Raw genomic sequence first — 16,007 nt, 5'->3', positions numbered from 1 at the left:
GGTTTGGGTTCTTGACTGCTTACCTTGCAACTCCACCCTCGCACTGCGGCATTGGAAATCCATACCTAATTATCAGTAGTCCATCACCACTAATAGTTCCATAACAGAACATTGACACTGTTTGTGAGAATCAATTTTTGATTCCCATATTTCACTTGATCCAAAGATAGACTACGATGGAATCATAAGAGGAATTCATTCTCAACCCCGCGCCAGGAAACTCCTCTAAATATATTGATCCAACAATTTATTCTAATTAATGTAATTAAGAATATCGAGAAGAAAACACTATAATAATAATAATGATCTCCTATCGTTGTATCTCACCATATCGGAAAGATAAATCAAAAGAATCGATAAACTGATGCTATCGTGATAGAATAAACGAACCTCTGACGCAAAGTTTGAAAATTTTCCCTATCATTAAGAACATATCAGACCACTCTATAATACTCGAGCTGCAAGGGATCTTGACTGATCCATATTTAGCTTGAGACAAACATAAAATTAAATTTTGAGCACGCAGGCCAAGGTGTTATTGTTAATCAAGAAATAATCTTTGCATTGATTGTGAATAATTTACTTTCATAGAATAAAAAATTAGTCATTACGAGTTGTAATTAGTTATTATGAATTGTAATTACCTGTAATTACTGACACTATTATATATAGTATCAAATGCAATGAAAAATGCATCAAACCAATATTCCTGACATGGTATCAGTAGGTTCGATCAAACCTAGAAAATCTTGTTATCTTGGCTGAACAACGATACTCCACTTGTTCGCTCTTGTAATGTGTTATTTGTTCGTGTTCGTTTCAAAATCCTTCCTTTCGAAATCGAAACCTTGTAGATGCTTGAGATTCTAAATCCTTGATTGTCGTTTCGTGATTTCGTCATGGAGATTCTCGTTGTTCCGCTGTTATCGCAATAAAATTTTGTTCTTGTTCATTTGGTTGCGTTCAGCCTCGTCGATCAAACCTATTGCCATCGTGACTATCTATTGGGTTTAGACCTTCAGTTTGCTGTTGCAATTTTGTGTTTTTTGTTCTTGGATGTTCTTGGTTCGTGATTCTGGACCATGACAATCTTCTGCTTTTGCCACTCCTTTCATATCGTGGTATAGGATTGTGGTCTTGTTGTTGTTCCGTGATAATCTTCTACTTTTGCTGCTCCTTCCATATCGTGATATAGGATTGTGGTCTTGTTGTTGTTCGTGGGTGGTACTGTTACTATGGTTTCTAATTATTTCTTGTTCCTGATCACTTATTGTTATTATATAAAAATAATAATAATTATTATTATGATTATTATTATCATTATAATAATAAAATAATTAGTGTCATTGTATCTGGTGGCATAATAATTTAGATGGCTTTAGAAAAAGATAAGAATTTTTGTGTCCGATTTACCGAAAAAAATTATTCAATTTGGGAATTTCAATTTGAAAATTATGTCAAGGGAAAGGGATTGTAGACTCACCTAGATGGTGTCTCCAAGGCATCAATGAAAAGTTGCGCTAGATACGTTGAAAACTAAAGATGCTCAAATAATCACTTGAATCCTGAGTAATATTGATCCTCAAATGATCAATAATTTACATCCATTTTCAATTAATCAAGAAACGTGGAACTATTTGAAGCATATTTACAACCAAGACAATGCAACCAAACACTTTTAATTGGAGTTGGAGATAGCTAATGACAAACAAGGTACTTTATCTATTCAATAATATTATTATGATTTTCTGAATCTGTGGACATAACACTCTTCTACTATACATGCTGGTGTTCCTAAGACTTCTCTCGCGGATATCCAAGAGGTCTGTAACACAAGTAGCCGAGATCAATTTCTCATGAAGCTTCGTCCATAATTTGAGATTGTCAGAGGTGCCTTGCTAAATAGGAATCCCGTTCCTTCTTTAGATACATGTGTTGGAGAACTTCTAATGGAGGAACAACGACTTATTACCGAAGAAGCCATGTCTCATGATGTAGTCACTTGCGAGCCAGTGACGGTTGCATATGTTGCTCAAAGTAGAGGTAAAGGTCGTGATATGAGATAGGTTCAGTGCTTCTCTTGCAAATAATTTGGTCATATTGCTTGTAGCTGCAATAAGAAGTTTTGTAATTACTGCAAGCAACAAGGTCATATTATCTTTGTGTCCCACACGTCCTCCACGACCAACACAACATTCAGTGCAGGCATTCCATACAACTACAAATTCTGCAGTTGGTCATTCCTTTAATGCGGCACCACACAATGGTGCTATACATCCTGAATTGATTCAACAAATGGTATTTTCTGCTCTTTCGGTCTTGGGAATTTAGGGTAAGTCTTCTAATATTTATCGCCCATGGTTTCTTGATTCGGGTGCATCCAATCACATGACAGGTTCTTCAAAATATTTGCAGAATTTACAATCTTATCGTGGTAATCAAAAAATTCAAATAGTTGATGGTAATACTTTACCTATTACTGATATTGGCGAAATAAATTCTGATTTTCGGGACGTGCTTGTATCACCTGGACTTGCTTCTAATTTATTATTTTTTGGTCAATTGGTAGATAAAAACTATGATGTTAACTTTTCTAGTGTTGGTTGTCTTGTGCAGGAGCAGGTGACAGGGAAGGTGACCGCGAAGGGGCATAAAGTGGGAAGAATGTTTCCAGTCCAGTTCATTTCGAGTCATTTATCTCTTGCTTGTAATAATGTTTTGAATTCTTATGAGGATTGACATAGAAAATTGGGTCATCCAAACTCTTCTATTTTGTCTAATTTATCTAAAATTGGTTTGTTGGGAAATAAAATTGTTATTTCTAATGCCTATGTTTCATGTTCTGTTTGCAAATTGGCTAAAAGTAAAACACTTCCTTTTCCGTCTGATGCTCATCGTGCCTCCACTTGTTTAGAGATGATTCATAGTGATGTATGGGGAATGTCTCATGTAGTTTCTCATGATCACTATAAATATTTTATCATATTCATTGATGATTATAGTCATTTTACTTGGATATATTTTCCCAGTTATAAATCTGAAGTGTTTTCTAGGTTTACGAAATTTTTGACATATGTTGAAACTCAATTTCAAGCAAGTGTTAAAATTTTCCGCTCTGACTTTGGTGGTGAGTACATGTCTCATAAGTTTTAGGAATACCTTCAACAAAAAGGAATATTGTCTTAACGATCTTGTCCCAATACCCCTTAACAAAATTGTATGGTAGAACGTAAGAATCATCATTTGCTTGATGTAACACGTACCTTACTTCTCCAAGACTCTGTACCATCCCGATTTTGGGTGGAGGCTCTTTCCACAGTTGTCTTCTTGATCAATCATCTTCCTTCTACGATTATTGATCTTGATTCTCATTTCTTTCGTCTTTTTAAAATTCATCCTGATTATAGTGTTTTACATACTTTTGGGTGTGTGTGTGTTTTGTCCACTTACCTCCATTTGAAAGGCATAAGCTTAGAGCACAGTGTCGCATTACGCGAAAAACCGGCGGGAAAACAAGAACAACAGAGCCTCCACCGTGCGTTATTTATCCCAAAAGAGGGAAAGGAAACGCTCAGAGTAAACCTGGAAAAAGCATGGTCTCGCGACCAAAGAGAATGGGATCGGGAGTCGGTTATGCGAAGGGAAGGTATTAGCACCCCTACGCATCCGTCGTACTCGACGGGATCCACGCACAATAGGAAAGAAAACGGTTGCTAAAACACTGCTCAAACAATCATCTACACAGGCTGAAAGAGACACAAGAAAACAGACAGGACTGACTCGGCAGGATATCGCATCCTGGGCCTACTTAGTCTATCAAGCATAGACATCAGAGTCAAAGTAGTTCGGACTGGGGAAACGACACATGCTCGCTAGGATGTCGCATCCTATGCATACGTATCTCCTTTGGACGAAGGAGAATCAGAGCATTCGTAGCTCGGCTAACACGCACACAAACAAACACAGGCAAAGGCAAACGTGGAGCCTGAATGCCAATCACTGGACTTACATCAGCATCCGAACCAAAACACACACAAGAAGGCAAACGTGGAGCCTAAATGCCAATCACTGGACTTATATCAGCATCCGAACCAAACGCACGCACACTGGAACCCGAATGCCACTCGATGGACTTACATCAGCTTCCAAGCACACAACAACACAAAATGAAGACACAGGCAGAAGAAGGGTCTCGATTGCAACTAGGGCAAGAGAAAGGGGAGGTCTCAATCGCAACGAGGGCGAGAGAAAAGAATTAGTGTTAGTTGTTAGTCAAACTCGACAAGACATCGCATCTCGTGCCTACGTATCTCATCTGTACATGAGAATCAGAGTTGCCGTAGTTCGGCTAAACTATTCCTGTTGGTTTGTGTTTTTTAAGTGGACAACGTCACTACGCAATCTACCGGATGCTCGACCTTTGGAGACTTACTCACCTGTAGTAGAAGGAGTTGACGTATCCTTAAGAGGGGATAATGTTTGTTTGTGTTTTAGGAAAGCTCAAGCAAGAAACGAAGTCCTATACGAAGGAACCGTGCTACCTTAATTGGCATGCAAACGAGACTACGCGGAGTCTAGCAAACCTAGGGGATACAATCACACCACACAAACATATACAGCATGAAATAAACACACCAACAAGGGGCTCAAACATCAGGGCTAGGCTTTAGTCGAGGGGTCATATCAACCTCAACAAACAAGCCTCTGTATCGGGGTAAGGTTAGCTCTTAACCTTGCCATTGAGGGGCTAAGGTGAAGCTGATGAAAGGTGAGTGAAGATGAGACTTCACAGCTCTTATCCCTGACCAGGGAGAGCTTCAGACAAAGGAGCGTGGGTCCAGAATGGAGGGACCCTTCTACGCTCAAAGACTCTGACTCGATTGTGCAACAGCACAAGATCTTGGGTTTGTGTCCCAATGCATCAACACACAGCCGTGTGAGCAGGGGGACGACTCAACAGAATAGTGGGGGATAGATTGCATATCCCTTTGATCCACCAATTGCCTCATAGAGGTCTTTACCTGCTTGGCACAAATGTAAACAACCACAAACATCGCCTCTTAAGGAGGACTTCAGACAGTTGCCTGGCCAAGTAACAGGCCAGGTCTTCCAGACTACATGGAGAATAGAAGTCCTACCTCAAGTGGTTTAAAAACCAAGCAGCTGCAAGCAAGTTCTTAGAGAACTGTAAGCGACTAAATGTACCTGAAATCAATCAAGTATCATCAGTACTCAGACAAACCAACAATAAACAGCAAATGTCAATCTATACAGACAACACAAGTTAATGCACACAAGTGCAAGCTATAAGCTCAAGCTCAAGCATCAATCCCTACAAAACAAAGTCAAGTTAGTTTATAAACATCAACCAAACTCAATTCAAATTGCCTTGAAGCAATCTCCTTAAGCATTGTGCATTTCATCCTGAAAATCCACACCAAATGTGAGAAACAAGACCACTAGGCCAAGCCTAGGGTCCAAAGGGGAGAAAAAAATCTAAACAGCAAGTGATTCTACACTAAAATCAAATTCAAACAAATTAAAAGCAAATGCAATTGGTCCCATGCTCATACCATTCACCATTATCATTTCATGCACATTTTAACATCAAACATGCAATTTGCAACACCCAAAGACCCAAACAGAACTATCTCACTCAAAAGCATACCAAAACCATTCAATTAATCCCACAAAAATTCACACCTAAACAGGACACAATCAACAAGTAGCATGTCAATTTTCAGCTCAATTGGACAAAAGAAAGTAGGTCAATGAAAATCAAGAAGTCCAGACACATTTACACAAGCCAATTCAAGACATCAACATAAGCATCAACTTCCAAAAATCACAAAACAGTGACAACAATTGAGAAATGAATGGGATCAAAACCATGATGTCCTACAATGTCTCTAAAATGCTCATGTCAAATTCCATCTTCATCCAATACACTATGAGAATTTCACAAGCAAAATGCCAACATGTATCACACAATGTTACCAAATGAGCATACAGTGAAGAAAATTATCAATCAATTAGAAAACTCCATCAAAAATTCCAGACAAAATCAAATGTTATCTTGACATATCAATGATCATTCATGCAAAAAATTGGAGCAATCAAACAATCCTAGGTCATGCAAATAAAATCAGAAAGTTGACCTAGCTTGGTGTGACACAAACTGTCACACCTTAATCCAAAAATTCATATCTACTCAACCAAGTATCCAAAAATCACAAACTCTACATGAAAATAACCATCAACATGTCCAGAATAAGCACAAAAATATTCATCCATTTCTTTGAAAGCATCATCATTTTATGAATGATATGGTGAGCATGGTACACAAATGATACATTCAAACAATCCCTAGGCAATTTATTTTTCTACACGTGCAAAAAAAATATTAAAAATCACCATAAAAAACTACACATCACAAGGAGAATAATGCAAAAAGTCTCATCAAATTTGGACAAAAAATGAAGCACTTATGAATTTTTGAAGTTTGGAAAATAATGCATATGGAAATTGGAGGGAAAAATAAAATGGATTTAAGTTTGAAAACATGCTGCAGGTGATACGCGTATGGTGCACAGCGATACGCGTATGGGCAGTGGTGGCTCAGTGATACGCGTATGGTGCACAGTGATACGCGTATGGCGCACTGTGATACGCGTATGGCGCATAGTGATACGCGTATGGCCAACGGTGGTTTCCACCATCTTCTTCGCGAAGACGGCGGAGCTGTGTTCAGAAAATTTTCCAGAATTTTGAGATGCATACATCAACAGAAAGCTCTTTCAATGTAGATAACAGATCAATCAATATCTAAACCTAACAATCCATGGATTAAGAGATCCGAGCAAAAACGTTTTGACATGTCAAACTTTAAGCAAGCATAACTCATTCATTTTTTATCCATTTCACACGAATTTTATATCAGATTAATCAGCATGAAAAACTCTATCTAAACATGTTAATGGATTTAAGAATTGAGAGATTCGAAAACTGAACCTCTTGAAGAGCAGTCCCTAAATGTGCACGATCCAAGGCTTTAAATGATCCAAATCAGCTCCTGAGATGATAACTTGAAGCTTTATGTGTGAATTGAAGCTTGAAACGAACTAGATCTTGATTAATTTTCCACTTCCATCTTCATGAGTTTGCTTGAAATGTACACAAATTTTGCTCGAATTTGATGATCCAATGCTTGATTCTTCATCCACTACACTCAATAAACCAGAATATGGAAGAAAAATGCTATGCTATGTGGAGAATCTTCAAGTTTTGATTGAGAGAAAATTTGGAGGGAAAAAGTTTCAAGATCCAAAAATGGTGAAAAAAGTGATTAACCCCCCAAATTCTGTTATGATTAGAGTATATATATGCTCTACTAATCACTCTCTAATCACACTTAAGCCAAATGTTAATGAAATGAATGAATTAGGGAGTGTTTTGGCAAATTGAGTTTTCACCCTATGCATGAAAATGCATGGTGAATAGTGCATGAATTTTCCTTCAAATTTACTCAAAAATATGTTTTGGAGCAAGTTTCAAATGATGTTTGTAAGCCAATGCAAGTGAAATTATGTGTAAACCATGAATATTTCTCAAAATCACTTTTTCCCTCCACTTTTAAAATTAAATCACTTGAAAAATGGACTTTTTATGTGATGAGTTTTCATGAAATGTGATGATGGATTATGAAAGTACACATCAAATGTGGTTTGCTCAAAGAAGAACCATCCAATTTGGCCATTCCATGTGAGAGTTATGCCACTTTGAATTCGGGCATTTTCTGAAAATGATTGGACCATATCTTGCTAACCACACATGGGAATTTCAAGTTCTTAGACTTTTTGGAATGGTGAGATCAAGATCTCCAACTTTCATGTTGGACCAAATTCCATTGGAAGCTTGTATGATGAAGTAATTTTGAGGAGAAAAACTTTCCATTTTTGGCAATTTTCAATTACAAGTCACTTTCTATTTTTGGAAAGTTTCCATCTGACTTTATTTTCTTCATTCTTGATGTTTGAAATGTCAAATGAAACTTGTTTCAACATGAATGAAATATATCCAACCCTCTCCCTCCTCCAAATCCATTAAATCAGGCATAGTTGACCACAGTTGACTTTCTATGGTTCCAGATGAAATTCAGCCTGACAGTTGAGCTTTGATCATCCAATCTTTGGCCAAACCACTTCAAAATGATCCTTAGACCATATGAACTTGATAAATCAACCCTAGGGCTTTGTCCCAATGAAAATAGCACATGCTTGCTTGTTTGACTGATTCTCCTGACCAGTTTGACCTAATTTGTCAGCTGAGCCTGCACTTGGGCAAATGGCTATGCAATGTTATGCAATGAACTATGTTATGTTAATGACCTAATTATGAAAATGAATGTACAAAAGGTAGGGTGCAAATTTGAGGTGCTACAGCTGCCCCTATTCAATCAATTGGGAACCCGAATGGATGAGAGCAACGGCTGTCAGACTTTCAGGGTAAACAGGGATTGAATACCAAGAACCGTAGAAATTTGCACACTGCTGGGAATTTTTTTTGTTTTCTTCTTTCTTTTCAGGGTAAAGCACATCCAGACATCGACACACGATGAATGGGAACAGAAATCATCTCAACTAGATGCCAACGGACAACTAGGAAACACTCAACGTTTACCAAAACCAACGGAGAGGTAACTCAACTCTACTGGGGATAACCAGGAAAGGATACAACCATACGTCAACGGACGTAATGGGGAAAAACTCAACATTTACCAAGACCAACGGAGAGGTAACTCAACTCTACTGGGGATAACCAGGAAAGGATACAACCATACGTCAGCGGACGTGATGGGGAAAAACTCAACGTTTACCAAGACCAACGGAGAGGTAACCAATCATTAATGAATGAATGGAAAGAGAGATACAACCATACGTCAGTGGACGAAATGGGAAAAACTCAACGTTTACCAAGACCAACGGAGAGGTGAACCAACTTGGGGAAAGGTACAACTAGACGTCATAGGACGACTAGGAAAAACTCGACGTTTACCAAGACCAACGGAGAGGTAACCAATCATTAATGAATGAATGGGAAAACTCAACCAGACGTCATAGGACGAAAGGGAGACTCAACGTTTATCGACACCAACGGAAAAGGAGGAAAATCACTAGGGATCAAGGTCATGACAGAGAGTAGACAGGAAGGAACACCAAGGATGCCGGGTTGTAGGCAGAAAACAGGTGACCGACCAAAACGTGAATTGGTTTGTGTTCAAAAACACTCAACATCCTGAAGAGGGCTAGAAAAGCAGTCTTGTTAGAGGATGGACATTCAATTCCACAAGGAATACGAATCTTACTCGACTGGGGAGGACGACTTCGACCCAAGAGCGCATGAGATATATTATCTATAGCCGTCAAAACGTAGATAACACACTCGCATGGAAGATCATCCATAACCGGGTTGTAGGTTGTTAAATGGATAAATCGACCGACATCATCCTGAAGAGAGCAAAGGCAAACTTGTTAAAGGACAGACATTCGATTCCACAGGGAATACGAATCTTACTCTGCTGGAGGAAACAATCAAAAGACTGACCAGAGAGTGCATGAGATATATTATCTATAGCCGTCGAAACGTAGATAACACACTCGCATGGAAGATTATCCATAACCGGGTTGGAGGTTGTTAAATGGATAAACGACCGACAAGAAAGGCATCGGGGTACCAGGACTAGGTATGCAAAGATGACCAATCAAAAGAGGATAAAGTTGCCAACTCGGAGCAAATACCCAAAGGGAAGGGGAAGACCCACTAGGGACAATACTGCTTGATCAAGGCAAGTATCCAGAGGGGAAAAGAATATCAATACCGCAAACTGAGTACTGATAACTGCAAAGAGGGGATTACATCTACCGGTTGTAGGCAGAAAACCACGGAAAAGTAACCGTCATCAATCAGGATGAGCACAAAGGGTTAACTCCACCAAGGGGAGAACGTGGGATTTTACAACTACAAGCTTGTAGGTAGAAAACCACAAAGATAGGACTTACAACTACCGGTTTGCAGGTAGAGGCCAACAAACAGAATGAACCACAAAGGTTACCTCTGCTAGGGGATGAAAGTGGGATTTTACAACTACCGGTTTGTAGGTAGAAAACCACCAAGATGCCAATTTAGGATCGATCCAAAAAGGCAAACTGAAACAAGACTCATCCTAATGAGGAAAGAACTCAATAGGGAAAACCCATCCCATTAGGGAGGGAACGGAAGCAACCGTCATCCACGAGGATGTATCTCAGTGGGGAAATGGCAGGAAAGGATGGACACTTTCTGCTTAAGGGGTAGGCTCTACATGGAGAGATCAGACACACCCACATCTACTAGGAGGCTACTGGGTAGAACCAGGTTTTTCTTTCACCAACGGATGAGGAAATAAACCTCTCTGGGGCTACCAATCCTGAGTGCCGTCAGGAGCAACTGTAGCGAAAGCGCTGTACAGACGTCGAACAAGAAGCTGTCTCTGCCGGGGAGACGGTCTGATCGGGTTAACACATGAATGCATATGTTTGAATTTTTCTATGGCGTAATGCTCCATTATGAATGGAAATGCTACGCCTTTGAGGATGCAATGATTACTATATGCAAAATGCAAAATGAACTCCGGCTAGGGAGCCGAACTGATCAGATACTCCAACTCTGTGGGGAGACTTTGCTGAGGAAATCTGCTTGAAGAATACTCCGCGGGGAGAGCCTTGTTGGGGAAATGCTTTGCGGAGAAAGCACCGACTTCTCACTCATGCTGGAGAAAACAAAACTGATGCCGGGACAGGATAAACTCTGCTGGGGAACATCCTTCACAATCCAAATCCACTCGGGGACTCTGCTCGGGAAGCAAATAAACAATACTCCGCTGGGGAAGTAGACCAGGCAACTCTTCAGGGATAGTACTCGCCAGGGAGTAACAAGACATCTTTACCAGAGATTGATAAAGCGACTTCACTGGGGAAGATTCCACCAAACCTTAGGTAGAATAGCTCTGCTTCGAGGAATAACTGTTACTCCGCTGGGGACGACCCACACAATCCACAAATTGGAATAAACTCAGCTGGGGATACAACTCTGCTACGGGAACTCGCCCAATCCACTGGTGGGATAACTCTGTTGGAGAAATATTTCATGAAACCCGCTCCACTCGGGGAACTGCTGAGGAAAACCCACACCTCTCTGCTGAGGAGAACCACTCTGGTGGGGAGAGTAACAGCTCTGTTGGAGAATGATGACACATCATGTCATGCTGGAGGTAAACCATCACAACCCTGCTGGGGAGAAGCACTCACGGCCATGCTGGGGATACCAACATCACAAACCCGACTGCTGGGAAACAACATCTTCATGACAAACTCCGCTGGGGAAACCCTCCTGGGGACAACACCTGCCAGGTACTCAGCGGGGATCTTGGCTGAGGAAATCTGCAAACACCGGCCTGCCGAGGATAGGCAATCCTTAAATCTGCTGAGGAAAGAAGGTACCATCCACAGACACCTCTGCAGAGGAACACAACTCTGACGGATATCAAACTTGCTCTGAGAAGGATCTGCTCTGAGAAGGATCTACTGGGGAAAAGCTCACAGGTGTCGACCTGCAATACAGCAAAACACAATGCCCCGGGGGATACATGGACAAGATACGCTCAAGTATCCTCAACATTCAAAATGATTTTCAAATGTTTAATCCTTCTGCAAGTTATTGTTCAGCCTTCATGTTTTATCATATGCAATGTTTATCAAAAATTCGGACGTTTTTGCAAACAAAACAGTAAAAATAAGAACAAGAGAGCTATTTATCTGAATAACGACTTTTATTGATTGAAAATGTGCCTGAAAAGGCAAATACATTGGGAAGCAATTCCTAGAAAGAGGTAATTGCGCACAATAGGAAAATAAACTATCCTAATGGCAATGTGAATACGGCATCCACTATTTCCCAATTTTGTTATAACTCACAGATCATCAGTTTTCCTCCCAACTCCTTGCTTTCTGAGAAGACTGACTAGACCGATCACATCTTTCGAGATGGCAGCTGACGAAGCGTGATGAAGTACAGATAACTCATACTGTAGTCTTCGCTTTAATCCCTCTTTTGGCTGGATCGCCCTTTCGGGTTTTCAATCCACCGGGATACCCATTTTTGCCTAAGCCGCCCTTGCGGGTTTTCGACTTACCGGGTGTACATTTTTTATTTTTATCCCTAACTTTTTGCCCAAACCTTTTCTTTCTGTTTTTTTGGTTCGCCGGGATGCCCTTTTTTGCCTGGACTCTTTTATTCTTTTTGTCCAGCGGGTCAATTCATGCGAAGTATTTTTTGACTACATCTGAGTTAACAGGGGACGGAAAATCTTCACCATCCATTGTTGTAAGCATCAAGGCTCCACCGGAGAAGACCTTCTTAACAACATATGGACCTTCGTAATTAGGAGTCCACTTGCCCCTATTATCTGTACCGGGAGGAAGGATCCTCTTCAGAACTAGATCACCAGTCTGAAATGTCCGAGGACGCACTTTCTGATCAAAGGCTCGCTTCATCCTTCTCTGATATAACTGCCCATGGCACACAGCTGCTAGCCGTCTCTCTTCGATAAGGCTTAACTCATTAAACCTTGTACGAATCCACTCGGCTTCGTCCAGCTTGACATCCAATAATACCCTCAGAGAAGGGATCTCCACTTCAACTGGTAGGACTGCCTCCATACCATACACTAGGGAGTAGGGGGTTGCCCCGGTCGACGTACGCACTGAAGTACGGTATCCATGCAAAGCGAAAGGCAGCATCTCATGCCAATCCTTGTACGTAACGACCATCTTCTGCACAATCTTCTTGATATTCTTGTTTGCCGCCTCTACAGCACCGTTCATCTTCGGTCTGTAAGGAGAAGAATTGTGATGTTCAATCTTGAAATCTCTGCACAGTTCTTTCATCATCTTGTTGTTGAGATTCAAACCATTGTCAGTGATGATTCTCTCAGGGACTCCGTAACGACAGATGATTTCTTTCTTGATGAACCGGGCAACCACTTGTTTGGTAACATTAGCGTAGGAAGCCGCTTCCACCCATTTGGTGAAGTAATCAATCGCAACCAAGATGAAGCGATGTCCATTCGAAGCAGTAGGCTCAATCTTCCCAATCATATCAATGCCCCACATGGCGAACGGCCAAGGCGAGTTCATGACATTCAACGGGCTTGGTGGTACATGCACCTTATCAGCATAGATTTGACACTTATGGCACTTCCGAGCGTATTTGAAGCAATCGGATTCCATAGTCATCCAATAATACCCGGCTCTCAATAGCTTCTTCGACATTGCATGACCACCAGCATGGGTACCAAACGAACCCTCATGCACTTCCTGCATCAACATGTCTGCTTCGTGTCGATCCACGCACCTGAGCAAGACCATGTCAAAATTCCTCTTATACAGCACATCATCCTGATTCAAATAAAAGCTTCCAGCTAGCCTTCTCAGAGTTTTCTTGTCATTCTTTGACGCACCTTCAGGATACTCCTGAGTCTTGAGGAAGTTCTTGATATCATAGTACCACGGCTTCTCATCAATCACAACAGACTCGGCTGCAAACACATACGCAGGCCTCTCGAGTCGATTCACCGCAACATGTGGCACATGATTCCACCAATGAACTTTTATCATGGAAGATAAAGTAGCCAAAGCATCAGCCATCTGATTCTCATCCCGGGGGACATGATACAACTTCACCTTCTTGAAGAACGTCAGTATTCTTCTGGTGTAATCTCTATACGGAATCAGATGCGGCTGGTTCGTATTCCAATCTCCATTGACCTGATTGATCACTAGAGCGGAATCTCCAAAGATGTCAAGTGTTTTGATTCTCAAATCAATGGCTTCTTCTATCCCCATGATACAAGCCTCATACTCAGCTTCGTTGTTGGTGACATCAAACGTCAATCTGGCAGAAAAAGGTATATGAGCACCTTTGGGATTGATCAGCACTGCGCCAACACCGTTACCATTCACATTCACAGCCCCATCAAACATCAAGGTCCACTTGTCATCAGGATCCGGTCCTTCCTCGACAAGAGGCTCTTCACAATCTTTCATCTTAAGATACATGATGTCCTCATCAGGGAATTCAAACATCATAGGCTGATAGTCGTCGATCGGTTGTTCGGCGAGGTAGTCCGACAAAACACTTCCTTTGATAGCCTTTTGAGACGTGTACTGAATATCATACTCAGTTAAGATCATCTACCAACGGGCAACACGTCCAGTGAGAGCCGGCTTCTCAAAGATGTATTTCACTGGATCCATCTTAGAAATCAACAAGGTAGTATGGTTCAACATATACTGCCTCAGTCGGCGAGCAGCCCAGGCCAAAGCACAGCAAGTTTTCTCAAGCTGTGAATATTTGATTTCACAGTCGGTAAACTTTTTGCTAAGGTAGTATATGGCATGCTCTTTTCGACCAGACTCGTCATGCTGTCCCAATACGCACCTCATCGAAGTCTCGGTAACTGACAGGTACATTATCAAAGGTCTCCCTGGAACTGGAGGGATCAGGATTGGAGGTTTCTGTAAATACTCTTTAATCTTGTTAAAAGCTTTCTGACAATCATCATTCCACTTGATCGCCTGATTCTTTCTAAGCAATTTGAATATCGGTTCACACGTGGCAGTTAGGTGAGACACAAACCTTGCAATGTAATTCAATCTCCCTAAAAACCCACGAACCTGCTTTTCTGTTTTCGGTTCAGGCATCTCCTGAATAGCTTTGACTTTTGCTGGATCGACCTCAATCCCTTTCTCACTGACAATGAAGCCTAACAGCTTCCCTGATCTCACCCCGAATGTACACTTGTTCGGATTCAGCCTCAGTTTGAACTTGACCAATCTGTCAAATAACTTCTGCAAATTAACCAGGTGCTCCTCTTCTGTCTGCGACTTCGCAATCATATCATCCACGTACACTTCAATCTCTTTGTGCATCATGTCATGAAAGAGAGTCGTCATTGCCCTCTGATAGGTAGCACCGGCATTCTTCAGCCCAAATGGCATCACCTTATAGCAGAACGTGCCCCAAGGTGTAATGAATGTCGTCTTTTCCATGTCCTCTAGCGCCATCTTGATCTGATTATAGCCCGAGAAACCGTCCATGAAAGAGAATACCGAGGACTGAGCCGTATTATCTACCAATACATCGATGTGAGGTAATGGGAAATCATCTTTCGGACTCGCCCTGTTCAAATCCCGGTAATCGACACACATTCTGACTTTGCCATCCTTCTTCGGCACAGGAACGATGTTGGCTACCCACGGCGGGTAAGTTGTTACTAACAAGAATCCAGCATCGAACTGCTTCTGAACCTCTTCCTTGATTTTCACTGCCATATCAGGACTCGTTCTACGAAGCTTCTGCTTGACCGAAGGACAATCATCTCTGAGAGGTAGTCTATGAACCACAATATCAGTATTCAGCCCAGGCATATCTTGATAAGACCAGGCGAATATCTCCATGTACTCTCTCAGCATCTCAATCAACCTGCTCTTGACCTCAGGTTTCAAAGCAGCCCCGATCTTGATATCTCTTCTGGTGTCCTCAGTACCAAGATTCACAATCTCCAACTCCTCCTGATGAGGTTGGATGACCCTCTCCTCCTGTTTCAACAATCTAGCCAATTCTTTCGGGAGTTCACTGTCTTCATCACTCTCCTCTTCAGCTTGGTAGATGGGATTGTCGAAATCATACTGAGCCATAACAGATTCGTTCATAGTGGATGTCATAAGATCAATTCTGCATGTTTAATGCTTTATTTTAGAAAAAGAGTTCAAAAAAGTCACAAAAACAAAAACATTGCCATTTTTATTTTATTTTTTTGAAAAATGAAAGACAAAATAGAAAGACAGGGATCACAAAATTGTTTGCAAAACGTCCTTTATTAATGATAAAAATTGAAAACATGAGGCCCT

General features: G+C 41.0%; 1 pseudogene; it reads right to left on the bottom strand.

Annotated features, from left to right (window-relative positions):
* The window catches only part of LOC127085512 (protein SRG1-like), a 44,701-nt pseudogene that overhangs the window by 15,437 nt on the left and 13,257 nt on the right, over positions 1–16,007 (bottom strand).

This window comes from Lathyrus oleraceus, chromosome 5 (assembly GCF_024323335.1).
Source record: "Lathyrus oleraceus cultivar Zhongwan6 chromosome 5, CAAS_Psat_ZW6_1.0, whole genome shotgun sequence".
NCBI lineage: Eukaryota > Viridiplantae > Streptophyta > Magnoliopsida > Fabales > Fabaceae > Lathyrus > Lathyrus oleraceus.
This window is presented reverse-complemented; position numbering and strand designations above follow the sequence as displayed.